At 41.2% G+C, this 17,091-nt stretch overlaps 1 protein-coding gene across 2 annotated transcripts in view; it reads right to left on the reverse strand.

Moving 5' to 3' along the window:
- Positions 1–15,095, reverse strand: part of taok3a (TAO kinase 3a) — a 67,428-nt gene extending 52,333 nt beyond the window's left edge. The window contains exon 1 of one of the 2 annotated variants that reach the window (XM_054610359.1): positions 14,973–15,095. The gene's annotated coding sequence lies outside the window, so the exon portion shown is untranslated. Of the gene's footprint in view, positions 1–14,696; positions 14,822–14,972 lie in introns of those variants that run through there. The other variant, XM_054610358.1, reaches the window with a different exon arrangement.
- Positions 15,096–17,091: the final 1,996 nt, after the last annotated feature.

The raw sequence follows: 17,091 nt of genomic DNA on the forward strand, positions 1-17,091 counted from the left end.
TCATTATGCATGCTGGCTCACAGACAGAAACACTTAATGGAAGACAGTCATCATTAGGGTTATTAGTTTCACCTGTGAGTTTCCTACTATGACACGTCAAAATGTCTCCTGTAACAAAGTTCTATCAAGTAGACTGAAATACATATCTGCAGAACATAACAACACAGAGGAGAGTAAAGACACATCAGCCGTAGTGAACAAAGCAGCAGCTACAAAGCAGTTTCTGTACGAGATAATTGTGCATTAATGTTGTATTGATATTGCCGTGATCATGAGGAATAATTGAACAAGGTCAGAGAAAAAGGTTTTTAAATCAATTATAATCGTTGCCTCTATAGAAACGGATCGTTACAGCCCCGAAGCAAAGCAGAATTTCATCGCAATTTGCGCCGGTCATACCAGCCTTAGTTCAATTCCTGCCAAATGAGACTAAAAAATGAAATTCGAGCGTAAAGCATGGACGCTTTGGCTTTAGTAACCAAGCAGGACGCTTCGAGGAAAAACACCAATTGTTTCTCGGTACTTAAGCTTACTTCCCATTGCAATTAAAAGCCACCAACATCAAACGTCACCTACAGCTCATAATATCCAAAATTCCATCTGCAGTATTTTAGAAAGAAATTGAGGTTTTATCAAGAAGTTGGAGATCCAAAGTCACGACACATGACCAGAAAAAGCACAACCCTCGTCTTCAAAACTATCGAACATTTCAGGTGGTGGTCGCGCTGGTTAACGAGCCCATGTCAGGAGTTAACGAGAGGACTGGGTGACTGCAGACCAGTCAGCAGAGGGTTAACACAAGGTGTGATCTGTAACGCGTCGACCCACACCCACACACGAGACAAATTTAGTCCATAACGCTGACCCCGGGGTCACTGGGTTCAACAGAGAATCTGTCAACATGAGCTCAGCTTTGTTTGAATAGAAAAATGTACAAAGTCTCAATAGTCCATTGGGTATGTACAGTACTTGTCATAGTGTTAGTTATATATTTGCACTAGTAATGTGCACACTTCCATTTCAATGCTAAACAGAGGCTAAAAACTCTATTTAGCTTTTCTTCACATGGTTAAGCGGTCATTTGAACTTTTTATATCAATGGTTGCTTCCACAGAGAGACTACAGAAAGTGAAAATGCATAATGTGCATAATGGTAAGGGACAAAAGTTAAACTTCAGGCATTGCAGTTTTAATGATACAAGAATACTACTGGGAAAACAAAGACAAAAAAAACTAAAATCTAAAAATAAAACAACACATAATTATTCCACTTTTCATCTCTTCTCCCACTGGGACATTTCCCCTTCTCTTGCATGCTTACACCATAACGGCATAATTCAAAAATAGCACAGTGACATGAACAAAGCAAATTAGTCTCAGCTGGAGCATGATTTTAAGGGGAATTGAGTCTAAATAAAAAGGTGTTACAAGGATTTAAAAAATAAAAAATAAAAAAATGTTATCGTCAAGTTCGCAGGATATATATGACAAAACTGGTACCTTGATTTATTCCACGCCGGTAGTCTTTCTGCCAGTTTGGGTGTGTGAAAGGCACATTAGGGGAAATAGTATGGTGGGATTTTATTTATTTTTTTACCCAAGAAGGAGGATATGACTAATATAGAGAGGCTTGGTTACAGAAGCGGATTGATAGATAGATAGCATTCTAACGGACTGAAGAAATAAAAAAGGCAGTGATTACCTCTTTCTATCTATTAGCACTTAAATCAACCCTTACGTAAAAAACTGTTGAGCTTACAGTTCTTTAATTACATACAAAAAAGGAAAAAGTATATGTAGACTTAGTTAGATCTAAGGTTGGGGTTAATATGCATGAGGAGATTGGTTAAGTAACAAAAATGACAATATTTAACACTAGGGGACTTATTTAAGATGTCCTACAAGTTTATGCTGCTGTGGATAATGCATTTTTAATAAAGTAGCTTCCATGTACAGTACCAGTCAAAAGTTTGGACACACCTTCTCATTCAATGTTTTTTCTTTATTTTTATTTTTTTCTACATTGTAGATTAATATTGAAGACATCCAAACTATGAAGGAACACATATGGAATTATGTGGTAAACAAACAAATGCTCAACAAACCAGAATATGTTTTATATTTTAGATTCTTCAAAGTAGTTGAATGAGAAGGTGTGTCCAAACTTTTGACTGGTACTGTAGCATAATCAAATTATATCCCTGTTGTTAATTCACTGAAAAAAAAAGGAAAGAGAAGAGGAAGACAACAATTAAAAAAGGTAAATGTCAATTAGGTCTGGTCGCTGAGGTCTTGGCCTTTGGGTTTCTATTGACCCCGGGGTAACACGTAGGCCTGCTGCTGGTGCTAAACTGGTGTTAATGTCAAAGACAGACCATTCGATAAGTGCTGGTGTTTTCATCAATGTGTGTGTAACGGTCACTGCCATTGGCCACATCCAGCCAGGCTCAGCTGGGGTGACGAGATGGGCCCGTATATATATATATATATATATATATATATATATATCGACTAGGCAATAACCCCGGGCCTGTTTGTGACACTATCAATTCCCGGCTGTATTGATTTTTTTTTTTGTGGCTTGCAAAAATACTGTTCAGCTGCAAACCCAAACACATGATTGCTGTGGAATCAAACACGTCCCTCAAAACAAATAAAAAATCCACCATGTGCAAGTTCACTAAAGCACATGTGCACACGATGATCGAGGACAAACATTTTGCGCAACTATATTAGGACTGGTGTACACGCACATGAGGTCATAAATGGTGGGATGCCAGATAGCATAGCAGTGAGAGCGATCAGTCTGGGGCTGTTTGACATCAAGGCCACATCACAGCCGATATAAATGAACTATGATTTGCTCCCACTGTGTCAGGGCTGCGGCTTTTAACCCCCCCCATCATCAACAATTCTGTCATGAACATCTGCATGTGGGTCTTAAGAGGACACCCGTGCTGAGAGAGTCCTAGCTGTGTCCCTGTGACACCGCAGTTACAAGTGCCGGCGGTCAAAAGCCAGCACCGGCTAGTGAGTCATCCTGCTGTTCGTAGCCCCCCCCCATCATGCTTTCCCATAGGGCCGTGCAAAAATGCATGAGAGTACCCGAGAGTTGAGAGTGTATGAGTGAAAATGTGCAAACACACATTGGCCTTGATCGTGTAGACGCAGCCACACACATTGAACGCATGTAATCATTACACAAAGTGCTATGGTCATTTAATCAGCAGTGTGCAGCAGACAAGAGGGGCTTCTCCACGTGGAAGTACACACCAGCTGATCTAGTTTCAGTGTGTGTGTGTGTGTGTGTGTGTGTGTGTGTGTGTTTGCATGTGTACATAGGGAGGCGAAGTGCTTCTCTAAAGCCCAACAGGATTTTCCAATCAAGAGCAGCAGAGAGATTAATAAGAGGTGCATGGTGCGTAGTGAAAGCAGCGCAAAAGAGAATTTATAAGAACGTGCAGAGTTTGTTTTTCTTTTCATAATGAAAATATACAGACTCAAATTAATACGGGGGCTGAGCGGCCATTAGCTGGAGAGTGAGTGGTGCTCCAGTGTCATGACCAGGTTCTTCCTCATTCTGTGACCTGGTCCCACAGAGTGAAAAAAAAAAAAAAAAAAAAAAGATTTAAACCCCTTCCCTTGAGGAAGTATCTAAATCTTTTTTTCCGCGGTCTTCTTTCCTTAATCTGCCGAGCAAGGTTTGCCGAAATTCAGAGCAATACAAAAGGCCAAAGCAACGGTCGCGGGGGTCTACTCTAAATCTCTCAGCGCGGTGTGAATGGATTCCATGTAAGACGCCTACGCCGGTTGGATTAGAAGTCCTCGCTGACTTTCTTGAAGGCCGTTTTCTTGGAGGGGAAAAAAAAACGATGATGTCATGCAATCATTGGCCGGGGACTCTTATGGCGAGGACTCCCACAGCTGTCAGCTCCATAATAGACTCGATAAAAACATCCTGCAACCGCTAGTGTATCACAGGGAGACATTTTTTTCTGAGGGGGGCGGTGGCTTTTTCAGTTGAGAGTGGAGAGAAGAAGTCAAATGAAACGGGATGGGGGATTGTGGGTATTTAGTGTCAACGTCTTCAAGTGGTTCCAGTGAAACGCCTCAAACTCCGCCTTGTTTATTCTGATTTGATTGATCATCGTGGCACTTGGGACGGCCCCGTTTCCTGAAAATTACGCTCCCATTCAACGAAACCGTGTTTTGAATTACGTTTGGAAGGAAACATATTCTGTGGTGGATTACATTTGCTTTGGACGCATCACAAATAAGTATCAAATGAGTCTGTTTCAGTATGTGTCGGGAGGAGATCGGGGTCGTGGATGGGTCAAAAGACACAGGACTTTCACCCAGGAGACCACAGTTTGTGTCCCGTGTCAACAAAGTACTTTTGTTGCCAAAACATATCAAAGTCTCAGTTTTGCTGCCAAACAACTAAGTGGTTTTGTTGCCAAAAATTCAAATACTTTGGTTGCTTTATTTTTTTGTTTCAATTTTGTTGTCATTTTAAACCAAACCATTATGTGTTGTTGTTGTTGTTGTTTTTTTTACTAAAGAGAGATCAGTATAATTGTATGGGACAGGGTTGCTTGAGAAGCAAGACTCATTTAGCCGTCGCACCTCAATGGATGCGACAAAGCAAGAGAAGCCGGAGCAAACTGACCTACAACCCGATTCCCCTCCTCTGCCTTTTGAAAGGAAAAAGAGAGAGAACGATCAGCTACAAAAATGAAAGAGAAAGAGAGGAAATTTAGCAGAGGAAACCCCAAAAAGGAAACATGCATCTAGGCCACTGAGTCATTTCCCTTGCGTTTTGCCTCTCTTCTTTTTCAAATATACACTGACAGTATAAATTATGTACATCATCGCTGAGGTTTACACAGAGTGGGAGAGGGCCCGTGGGTTTTAGGACTTAGCATTTCAGCTTTTTATCCCCTGTAAAGTCTGCCCGCAATTAGTTTGGGAATTAATTCAGGCTCAGAACTTAGCCTCCCCCCATTTCTCTTTTAGATCTGTACTGGTTCATCCAAGCCTCTTTTACACACACACACATTAAAAAAGGGAATGTAAATAAAATATCTTTTACCCACACAGATTACTTAAAAAAGGTAACAGTAATAGGTTTTAATACAAGTCACTAAACTAAAATGATGTGTTTGTGTGTGTGTGTGCAAGAGATACATATCTAGAATGATCAGGCCAATTACATAAAAAGAATCAATGCGCCTCGATATGCCAACTGAAGCTAAAGCGTTGAGTCTTTGAAGCCCCAGGCACTGAAGTATTGATGAGTTTTGTTAAACAACCGTTTGCACTATGTCAAATAAAGAATCCCCCTTACTGTACAGGGACAACCAGTCAAATGTCTTTATGAGTGTCTGATTGTTTGAGCTGAGAATCTTCAGTCAAAAAAAGACTTCAAATCTTCAACAGGGCTGCAAATAACGATTACTGTCGTCCAGACAGTGTCACAGAAACCATGGAAACGCCAAAACAACCAGAGACATTAACAGTTTCCTCCTACAGGCCGTCACTCTGATGAACACTTAGCAGTCAGACAATGTCAATAACCCGCAAACACCAAGGTATTGATGCAAAATCTGTCACTGTCAGTATAAATCCTACACACTGTATACAGAATCTAGACATTTTTAACTCTACATAATCATCCAGTCCATGTATATACATTCAGTATTTATCTATTTGCACTATTTGTTTTGTTTACAACTTATAGAACACTTATTTAATTGCTGGGCATTGGTGCGTTTTATATATATATATATATATATACACACACACTTATATTTCACTACAGTCCTGCTTATTCTTCACTACAGTCCTGCTTATTCTTTACCTATCTTTTATCTGTCCAGCTTTGTTGTACCTTTTCCATTATTTCTATTTCTGTACAAGTACAATGTGAGAGATGCAAAAAAAAAAAAAAAAAAAAAAACTGAGCCAAAATCCTTGTATTGGCCACTTGGCCAATAATGCTGATTGTGAAAAATTGTTCTGAAAGCCTACAGTGGCATAGCTTGTTGTTTTTATTCATTTGTTTACTGGCTGAGGGGTTCAGTTTCTCACTCTGAGGACAGTGTCAGTCCAACAGCTAGATCACTCTGCTGCCTGTTCTTCTTAATCTATTTCTGCTGTTTTTCCCTTTCATTTCAAACATTCACTGTTTGCTTCGGGCCAGCTGTTCCTGATGGGATCTATTAACTTCTACGACCTCTCACACCCCGTCTCTTTGGGAAATGGAATTGTGTTTGGAGAGCAGTCACACGCTCCTTCCAGTAAAAGTTCACGATCACGACATCCTCCGCTTTATCTGTGAAGTCTGATCTCACCGGGACACGGCCCATTAGTCTTGGACGGTCCTGCGCTTTGCCAATCAATTATTAAATTGGGTAAATCTTTTTAAAAATCGCTTATAAAATAATGGGAACCCTTTATTTATAAACACATAGAACAATAAATCAGAGTGAGAGAGAGAGCGTGTGATTTTTCTGATACGACTGAAACTGAAAACTCACGATGTCCCTCCGGACTAAGACGCAATCAACAGTTTAGAAGCTAGTCAATGAACGGCTGCTTAATTACGCCGTGTGTTTAGCAATAAAAATCCAGCCTGTGATTATTGGTGAAAACAGCAACTTGAACTTTGACCTCTAATCGGACAGTAATATGGTTCTGCTTCCTGCTCCTTCACTGTGGAGTTGGTTGAGAATGAACAACAGGCTTGTTTCCTATCGGACATCCTGGACATCCCCCCCCCTCGTGTCACACCAGGAAACAATAGCTGGACGCGGGTCACGAAAGGCCGCCGTCTATGAAAAGCCAGGAAAAGGGGCGGTCTGTGATACTCTCACAGCCTGATGATTTAACCGCTTCCTCCACTGCCCTCTGGGACGATATCATCCCTGCAATTATCCCCGGGTTTGAGGCCTCCTGGCTTGGCAGCGCTGCACATCTGGTTCGTTTGTGTTTGTGGATGATGAGAGGGAAACGAGAGCAAGAATGAGTGAGGGGAAGTAGCGGGGCGGGCCGACTGGCAGACTTTTCCTCCGAGATAAGGTTTAATTGGACGATTGTTCGGTCCGACCTCAGGCTCCCCGGGTTCACAAAAAGGCGTACAAAGCTGTCCTAGCACGGACTGTTGAGCAAGAAAAGAGTGGCAGGAGTAGCTGCTTTGTCGACCGGATTTTTCCTCATGAGAAACTCCTATGTTCTTTTATGCAATATGAAAACATATTTCACATCCATTAAAGACCAATCAGGGGTTGGCTAAAAGCTCAGTCACAGACATAATGGAAGCAACTATGGGAGGAGGCTAGAATACAAGAAAAAAAGCCACGTTGTCCAATTGTTTAACATAATTTGTTAGCCTTGAACTATAAAATTATTGGTGGGGAATCCTGCGTTAAACATATCGAGCCAGGCCAAGCCACAGACTTAACTAAAAAATACCCAAAAAATTAAGTCACATTTAGCCGGAATCACTGCTGGCTGGCGAGAGCGCGACACAATCTCCCCCAGATTCATCAGAGGCAAATCTCCACTTGACCCAATGGAGGCGGTCCAGTCACAGCATTAGGGCTGCATGGAGCTTGGGCAGAGGCCTACTTTCTCTTGGGACTGATGGAGGGAGATGGGGGGGGGTTGGCTCATACTCATTGGGAGCCCGACAGATGAGGAGTTATCAGGCATTTACGTTCAGGTTTCTGTGGCAGCCGGACCGAAAAACAAACAAAAAAAAAAAGGTTCCGTGCAATCTTGCCAGGCGACATCACCCTTACAAGCCCTGCGTCGTTTGGTAATGCTACGGACTGAAAGCCTGTCAACAGTCATTAAATAAAACCAATTTTGGCAACACTGTGCTGCCATGAAAGAGCTCAACTAACACAACGGTGAAATGCGTAATGACACTTAAATTTAAAAAAAAAAGAAAGAAATGAAAGGCGGGTTCTGAAACGCGTTCTAAAAAAGGCGTCGAGCAGAAATGATGTAGAACTGTGAGACACAGAAGCGCTTTGGGCAGGCAAAGGAAGCTCTCAAAATAGACCAGTGTGGTGCAGTGTATTACCTCACCCCCACTCACATAAGCAAATGTGTCCATCACAATCATGCATCCTAAGCCTTGCTGACATGCCCCAACTCTGTTAAGCTAGCAGCGCACATAACAGAGTTTTCCCAGCCGGCTGCATGCGGAGGAGAGTCAGCAGAACGGACGCACATTGTAGGCCCATGACATGACACTTTACATTTTTTAAAAAGACCCCCTATTACAGTGAACCGTGTAGCTCTAAAAATACTCCCGAGCCCTTTTCCTTCTTTCCGCTGGGCTAAATTAAGCTCCAGACCGAGGACGAGTGGTGGTGGTGGTGGTGGGAAGAGATAAGGCATGGCAGCCATCAGCACCGGTGATGTCTCTTTGGGTGATGATGATGATGATGATGATGATGGTGGTGGTGGTGCTGCTCTTCATTCCCCAGCACTTGGCCTAGTCATGGAGGAGCAGAAAGAGGCTCGCAGATTCCACAGGAGCGCTGGAGACAGATGTAGCCGGACATAATGGGGGTTGAAAAAGAGGGAGAGGATGGGGGAGGAGGGACGGAGTGGCAAACTCATGGTCACAGCTGCAACCTCGCCAGAGGATTGGAGGCCGCGCTTCTGATGAAGGGCTGTAATCAAGTCGCTCATGCTAACCTCCCACACCCAGTGAGGGCTGACTTGCCAAAATGCCTCTCTTATGACAGAGGGCTCAGTACGCTTGAGGAAGAAAACAATGAGAGGAAGAACGGTCCATTTAATGAGCAAGATAGAGTGACGCATTTTTTACTACCAATCTGTTCTGCATTTTTTTTGGCATATAACATATCTGTATTGCGTGCGGTAAAGAAAGTTAAGCCAGATGTCACACTAGCAGACAGCGTATGAAAGGCGTGAAAACAGGAAGAAGATTCGATCTGCCAGGTGAATAAAGGATGGCATGCGCCTCCAGACGCTCCAGTTTCCCCCCCATTTTCATTGGGGGAATACTCCTGTGGATGACAGCTGGATCCTAGTGGTTGGTCAGACAAAAGACAATTTTGAGTGAACAGCCGAAGTGGCTCAGTCACAAGGGAGGCCATTTGTTGATGAGGCATCTGTTGGGCCGTGACTTCCTCCTCTTCCAGACAGCTTTCAGTAGACTGAAGGCCATGACTCAGGTCTCCACCAGCTGCTGGGCCATGACTAGATCCATTTCACATCCCCCCCCACTGATAACCTATCGTGTTCAGTGGTGCAAAAACAGTTTCCGTCAATTCCAGAATGTAAATGCAGATGTAAGGGGTTTCTGATTATGACTCGGTCTTTTGTGGCCCTCGGATGGATCATAAATAAAACACATTTTGCCGAGGAACTTTAACACATTCAATTAAAATTGCAAAGATGGACGGTTGAGTCCGTCTTGGGTACAAACACTGCCAGAAGAAGGTTGATGGATGCTCCCGCTGTGAACATGGACAAGTCCTCATGATTGAGAAATATATTTAACTACTGCTACGGCAGATTAATCCTGTTGCCAAATATCTGGACTGGTTCTCTCTCTTGCTGGCCTCACAAGACCCTGATCTTTCAGCGTTGCAGAGCTGTGCCGTCTTTTGAAATCATCATTAAAAGCCGTACACATTAACACATCTGCTAGTAGAGGAGAGGTGGGGGCATAATTCTCCTTGTCATCTGAGACAGCATTCCTATATTAGACATGCTAAACCAGATCACTGCAGAAACATTAAGCCTGACAGCAGCGCTTTAATATTTGATGCACTCTGCTACCGTGGCATAAACCACCAAATCGCCGTCGCACAGGCTAAACTGACAATTCTCTGATGTATTTTTCCAAAAAGTCAGACTTCTATCACGTGGAAGATGAGGAAAAAGTTCATCGCTTTCAGCCGGGAGCTGTGGAAGATGCTGGGATGGATTAGTCAGCGGGGATGATGAATGTACGCTTTTTTCCTCTGTCGCTTTTCAACAAGTCGCCCCAGATACAAAAACAAAACCTGGCAAGATTTCCTCCACTGGCATCAAGGGTTTCAACTTTCGGAAAAAACATGATAATGGCTGTCTCGCAGATATGAAGCGCCGACCTAGCACACAGCTAGTAAACTCATTACAGAGCGGCTAGAAAGCCGTGTATAAGCCAACCGGTGGGCCTGTCGCGGTTCCTCGACAGCAGAGCAGGTAAACTTGTTAACTCTGACATCCACATGACCCGACAAGGAAGAGGGGGAGGAAGGAGGAGTCACAGGCTCTGGTAAGACATCACTTATTTAGTCATTGCAGGGACAGAGGAGGCTGACCGAAGCACCGCTTTTAGTGCCAATTAAAATAGGCCCAGGTTCTGTCAGACCAAACAGCCTGACCGTACGCCTTCTGGTAGTTCTTAAATTAGACAAGTCAGGATTCATCTGAGACTGACAGGAGATTGCATTAGGGGCGCTGCAGCACATTAGAAGAGCTGTGAAGCAGACGCTAAAACAGGCACACAGAGGTCACACCAACAATGTAACTACTGTCGCATGTTTTACAGATAATGACTGCTGTAGCCTTTAGTGCACACAAAAGACACATGGACAGGCACAAGACAAGACATGTTTGTGATTAAAGAGCAGAGTTGTTAAATGAATGTAATAATGTATAGCTCCCATGAGGACATGTTCAGTGATCGGGGTCAGAGGTCAGGCTCAGCAACAGAACCAACTTACGCCGGGTTTACACTTGATGTGGAAGCAACGTGTCATTCTGCTGCTCTGCTGTTCTACATAGATCTAATCTCTGTCTATCCGTCTGCTTGTGTGTGTGTGTGTGTGTTCGTCGCGCTTGCTCTCTGTTCTGACACAACTGACAAATACGTGGAGTAAAAACATGAAAAACCACGATCATAGATAGAAGTGACACTAGGACAGGGAAGTCAAAAGTGTGGGATGACTCATTTATCAGAATGAGATAATTTATATCATATATACAGTACCAGTCAAAAGTTTGGACACGCCTTCTCATTCAATAGTTTTTTTTTTTTTTTTTATCTACATTGTAGATTAATATTGAAGACATCCAAACTATGAAGGAACACATATGGAATTATGTGGTAAACAAACAAATGCTCAACAAACCAGAATATGTTTTATATTTTAGATTCTTCAAAGTAGTTGAATGAGAAGGTGTGTCCAAACTTTTGACTGGTACTGTATATATATATATATTATCATATATATATCATATATATCATTTATGGTTTTTTTGTGGATTATCAATTGGTTTTCTTGCCAGTAATGCTTGTGGCCCCGGAGAGTAAATAGACCAGAAGCCAAAACTATCACTGAAGATGGCAAACTGGTAGCCACATCCTGTGTGAACACCCTAACTGGTTTACATGGGTGCCTTTCTTTCGAAATCATGGTGCTTTGCGTCCGGTGTGAACACGGCGTTAGAGTACAATAGAAAGACGTGGAGTCTTTCTATTGTACTCTAATGCCGTGTTGCCGTATTTCTAAGGTACTCTGCAGCATATTTGTTACTTGCCACCATGTTGATTTGAATCTGGTCACTACATTTGGGGGTGTCCTTTGCACTGTTCTAGACGACGCTGGCTGGCCTTCTTGCTATTCAATTTGAAGTCTTTTCATTGATTTACTGACTCCGTGAACAAATCCACAGATCACTGTTCAGATTGCATAGATTTGGTGCTTTATTGCTGCCATAAATGCTGGTGTAAACGTACTGTATCTACTGTATAACAGACCTACTGAGCAGAGAGGCACACACCTCCCGTTCTGCTTCATATTTTAAACTTTACCTACACCAAGATGATCCAAACCCCTTTCCAGAGCAATGCTTGTATTACACCTGCTGCCAGGGGTTTAAACCTCCCAGCACCAGTGCCTTTTTTTCTCCTTCATTTTGGCCTTCCAGTCACGATAAGCCAGCATTTACACGCACCAAAGAAATGGTACATCTTAATTGTGCTAAATCCGAAAAGACTGTTGTCTTTCAGACAATTTTCTTCTAGAATGATGGCTGCAACGATAAAGACGCCAACTCTCTGTCGCACTGAAAAAATTGAGTAAAATAAAAATGGAAATCCATTATTATAATATTTTTGGTGATTTAGTATCAATTTAAAAAACAAAAGGCAATTTGATCAATTTTTTATAAATATCTCCGCCAAGAGGATCATGTGACTGTGTCTGTCCACAGATAATCTCGCATTCTGGTGCAGCAAACTGCATAATATATTGCATGGCAAATAATGAAAGCATTCTCAAGGACCTCTAGTGGTTGCGGTGACTCACACTCTCTCATATATATATATATATATATATATATATATAGATATATATATATATCTATATATTACATATTGCCAGTTACCTCCTGCTGACTCCTCACTCACAACTATCAACAGGCCACCCCGCCGGTTGGGCCACTAACGAAACTACCAGTTCACACAAAGTGCTGATAACATCATCACCATTAAACCGCTGCTTTGCGGGCGGGCAGCTTGGTGAGTTTAATTTGTTTTTGGAAAGATTTTATGACTTGTCTTATACGAAGACTCAAGCGGATTTCATGCATATATACATGTAGCTTAGAAGCTCCACAGTATGAAAGTCTTTTTTGTTTTTAGCAACATTTTTGTCAACGATATTTGTCCAAAAACAGCACAGAAATGCTAACCTTTTATGGCAATTTTACGGTGTTGATTATGCTAATGTTGCAATCTCAAAAACACAAGCGTCTTCTCACGCATAAGTTACATTCATCCGGTTGAAACTAGCACTTCATGACAAGTTCGTGCAGTTGAGAGAGGTTGGGGAATTCCACTTGGAGCACTTGTACGTTCAAGCCTCACGAAAACAATTGGAAGATAAATTTTGGGGTAAGGATATGAGAACGTTACCGCATGTTTAGATATTAAAATGCAATGTAGGCCTACTGTAAGTGAGCATGGAGAATCAGTGATGAAACAAACGTAGGTATCAAATGCTGATGACACAATCAGCCTTGTACATATAAATCATTTTTTATATGACAAAATTCTTCACATAGCACGCTGTCAACCGTGGAAATTTGACTTAAGCCTAATCTTGAACCTGATTTAAACCGGTCACGTGCAAATCAAATGAGCACCTGCCTTTAGTGTGAACATGGCCTCAGTGTGAGCATGTCTGGCTCACACCACCACCCCCACCCACCTCCACCTTCTGACAGCCACATCAGCCAATTGTCAACAGCAGCCGATGTGTCCTTTCCCAGTGCATCCATCGGCGTACACACTGGTGCTCAAAGAGATTTGTGCAAATTCATGAGAGGACCCCTGGCTAACGTCTAAATAATCGCTCACACAGCTCTATAAAAAGACATGACTGTTAGCATAATGGAGACCTGTACCAGTGTTTAACAAAGGCCAAATTAAAGCGCATGATAATTCATCAAAAACACTATAATCCATTGATTAAGTCTCTTCGATTTCTTGCATCTTTAGCTTTTGTCTCACGTTTCCCCAACATGCACTATAAAAAGATTTTATGCAACCAGATGTGGCCGACCTCTCCCGGGTCCAGCTGTACGAGAAACTTCTTAACCTGTGCTTTAATCGACACAAACACCCGTTCCGTATCAGTCCAACATCTCGGGTGGGTAAAACATTCACCTGTAAATGGCCGAGTCAAAGTCAAAAGAAAAAAGAAAATCACACGCTAAACTGCCCCAGATACCATCGCTAACAAGGAAGTGAGTCTTTTTCTGTTCCTTCTCTCGGTTTCTTGGTCAATAGGTTGCAAATGAACCTCCTAGATTTGGGTGCTGTGAACAAAAAAAAGGAGAGGACTTGCACAACAGCGCCGTGCACTCTGAATGAAGAGCGAGCAAAAAAAACAGAAGCGAGGGCCCTGAAACTCTTGAATGGTGACAGGAAAGAAAAGAAAGAAAGAAAATTGAATTATCTGTCTTTCTAACTCACTCTGATTGCAAGACAAGTGAATCAACTCTGCAAAGAAAAAACAAAACAACATGTGTGAAATGAGATTTTGCACCTCAGAGTGAATCCACACTGTTAATGGATTTGAATGACACACAGGTGCAGTGTCATAATATGAAGGTTACATCCTGGTGATCTGTGCTTTAAGCAGTGAAACACAGGTCTGCTGCACACACATGCACGCACACGCACACACACATGCACGCACACGCACAAGAGATGACATCATCAGCTTGGGTTTTAGTGCTCAGCCTGCCTTTCATTGAACGCAGGTAAATGACCTCGTGTAGCCTTCACGGACCTTTTAAAAAAAAAGAATTAATAAAGAATAAGGAGGGAAAAAAATGCATTGACGTGCTATTGTGAATGAATAGACATGAATCACAATACAAATGTGCAGAGCGTGGTAGTAAAATAAATAAATAAATAAATGGGGGGGTCCAAAATGTGGTTCGGGTCCCGTGTAGTGGACGCTACGTTGATAGTAAAAAAAAAAATTCTCACTCACAATCAATGGAAGTTCACACAATGTAAATATCCGATTTTTTTAAGCAGGTGCACAAACGCACCAATCAACAAACAAGACACTTTTTTTTTTTTTTTTGAAAATAAACGGCTAAAAAAAAACCCTACGCACTTATAGAGAGAGAGAGCCGTTACTCACCCCCGTTCTGAGCGGAGCGCCGTTTGGAAACAAAACAACGTCGAAAGCAACGCGACGCGACGGTTGTCATTTTCAAGTGCGAGTAACGTACGTCCGTTGACGGTTAGCTGGTGTAGCTCAGCCGTTGAGACGAGAGGAAGTGTCATTGCAGTTAAGAGAGCGGCGGCGGCGGCGGAGGAGGAGGAGGAGGAGGTGGAGGAGGAGGAGGGGGGGCAACAAACAGTGACAGCAACACAACAAGGGAGAAATAAAACAAATAAAAAAATAAAAGCTCACCTTTTTTTGTTTATTTTATTTTTGTTGTGTTTTCACTTCAGGAACATTTTTAGTCCGACTGGAGACGTTGGTGTGACTTTGCGAAGTGCTGTCAGTTGGTGTCAGTTGGTTGGTGTGTGTGTGTGTGTGTGTGGGGAGACTTCCTGAATGACGGAGCGAGCACGAGCATAAAGCGCGAGCCCGCGTTTTGACAGCACACTTTGACAGACAGGCGGAAATAAAAAAAAAAATAATAAAATAAATAAATAACCTGAATAAATAACCAAAATGAGTCACATGTTTTACACACTTGGTTAAAACCCCAAAATAAAATACACAAAAATAAAAATATATATATTATTATTATATTCCTTTATTGATCCCCATGGGGGAAATTCAAGTGTTGCAGCAGCTCAACTACACAGACACAGACAATAAATACACATACTATACAACTACACAGACAATAAATACACATACTATACAACTACACAGACAATAAATACACATACTATACAACTACACAGACAATAAATACACATACTATACAACTACACAGACAATAAATACACATACTATACAACTACACAGACACAGACAATAAATACACATACTATACAACTACACAGACAATAAATACACATACTATACAACTACACAGACATACACATACTATACAACTACACATACACACATACTATACAACTACACAGACAATAAATACACATACTATACAACTACACAGACAATAAATACACATACTATACAACTACACAGACAATAAATACACATACTATACAACTACACAGACAATAAATACACAATAAATACACATACTATACAACTACACAGACAATAAATACACATACTATACAACAAAATAAAGATAGAACAGGAATAAAAATGTACAGTATATCCACATGGGGGGGGCTGGTCAGCATGTTGACAGACTGTGGTCTCCGCTGTTGTTATACAGTCTGATGGCAGTGGGCACAAATATATATATATATGTAATGTTGAATATATTTCATTTAAAATAACAAGTGCTTATGTAAAAGTAAAGTAATAATAATACACATTTTCTGTCCCTTTTGCACATCATTAAAGATGCATGGACTGAGTCATACCGATTCTGTTGCAACTTCAGTGATGGCAATCCAGGTCGTGTCTTGAATGTACTTAGTACAATGCTGCCATCTGCTGATGCCATTATGAAGTTTAATTTTAACATGTTTAAAGGCATTATAGTGTATGTTCATCAGTACAATAACAGGAATTTATTAAGACAACATATCTTAAAATATTAAGGATTCACCTGGAATAATGGTTGAAAGATTCGTTTGTACAAAATAAAACATTGGAAGGGCGTCAATAGGTTGAAAAAACACATTTTATTATTACATTACATTACATTAGTCATTTAGCAGACGCTTTTATCCAAAGCGACTTACAGGAAGTGTATTCAACATAGGTATTCAAGAGAACTACTAGTCACCAGAAGTCATAAGTGCATCTCCTTTCTTAAACAAGCATCTAAAAGCATAAAAACCAGAGCAAAAGTACAGAAACAAACTAATACGAATACAATAAGTGCAACAGACTAATACGAATACAATAAGTGCAACAAACTAATAGGAATACAATAAGTGCAGAAACAAACTAATAGGAATACAATAAGTGCAACAGGCTAATACGAATACAATAAGTGCTAAGTGGAAGGCTTTTATGCTGTATATGTTGAATCAAATAATAGCAGTAATTGAATCTTATAGTCAACTGGATACATAATTGTGACATTTAACAAATAATAAATACATCATATTGATATTCAAATACCACTGAATCCATAGCATGTGATTACATTTAACTAGAATATTTTTACACAAATTGAGATTTGGAGTGTCCAACATTTAAACAATCAAATGTCATAATTGCATTATTCAATAAGTCAAATACTGATCCAAAGACTCAAGTGCAGTCTGAAAATCTGCAGATTTTTGGGTGAAATTCAGACACAAAAATTAGAGACATAAAATTCAAACTGGATCAGGGAAAAAGCAGCTGAGCGTGAAGGGAATTGATCAAACCTGTGTCATACTCAGGTTATATTTGGTCAATAATGTGATCCAAAGACCCGGAT

This window comes from Anoplopoma fimbria, chromosome 13 (assembly GCF_027596085.1).
Source record: "Anoplopoma fimbria isolate UVic2021 breed Golden Eagle Sablefish chromosome 13, Afim_UVic_2022, whole genome shotgun sequence".
NCBI lineage: Eukaryota > Metazoa > Chordata > Actinopteri > Perciformes > Anoplopomatidae > Anoplopoma > Anoplopoma fimbria.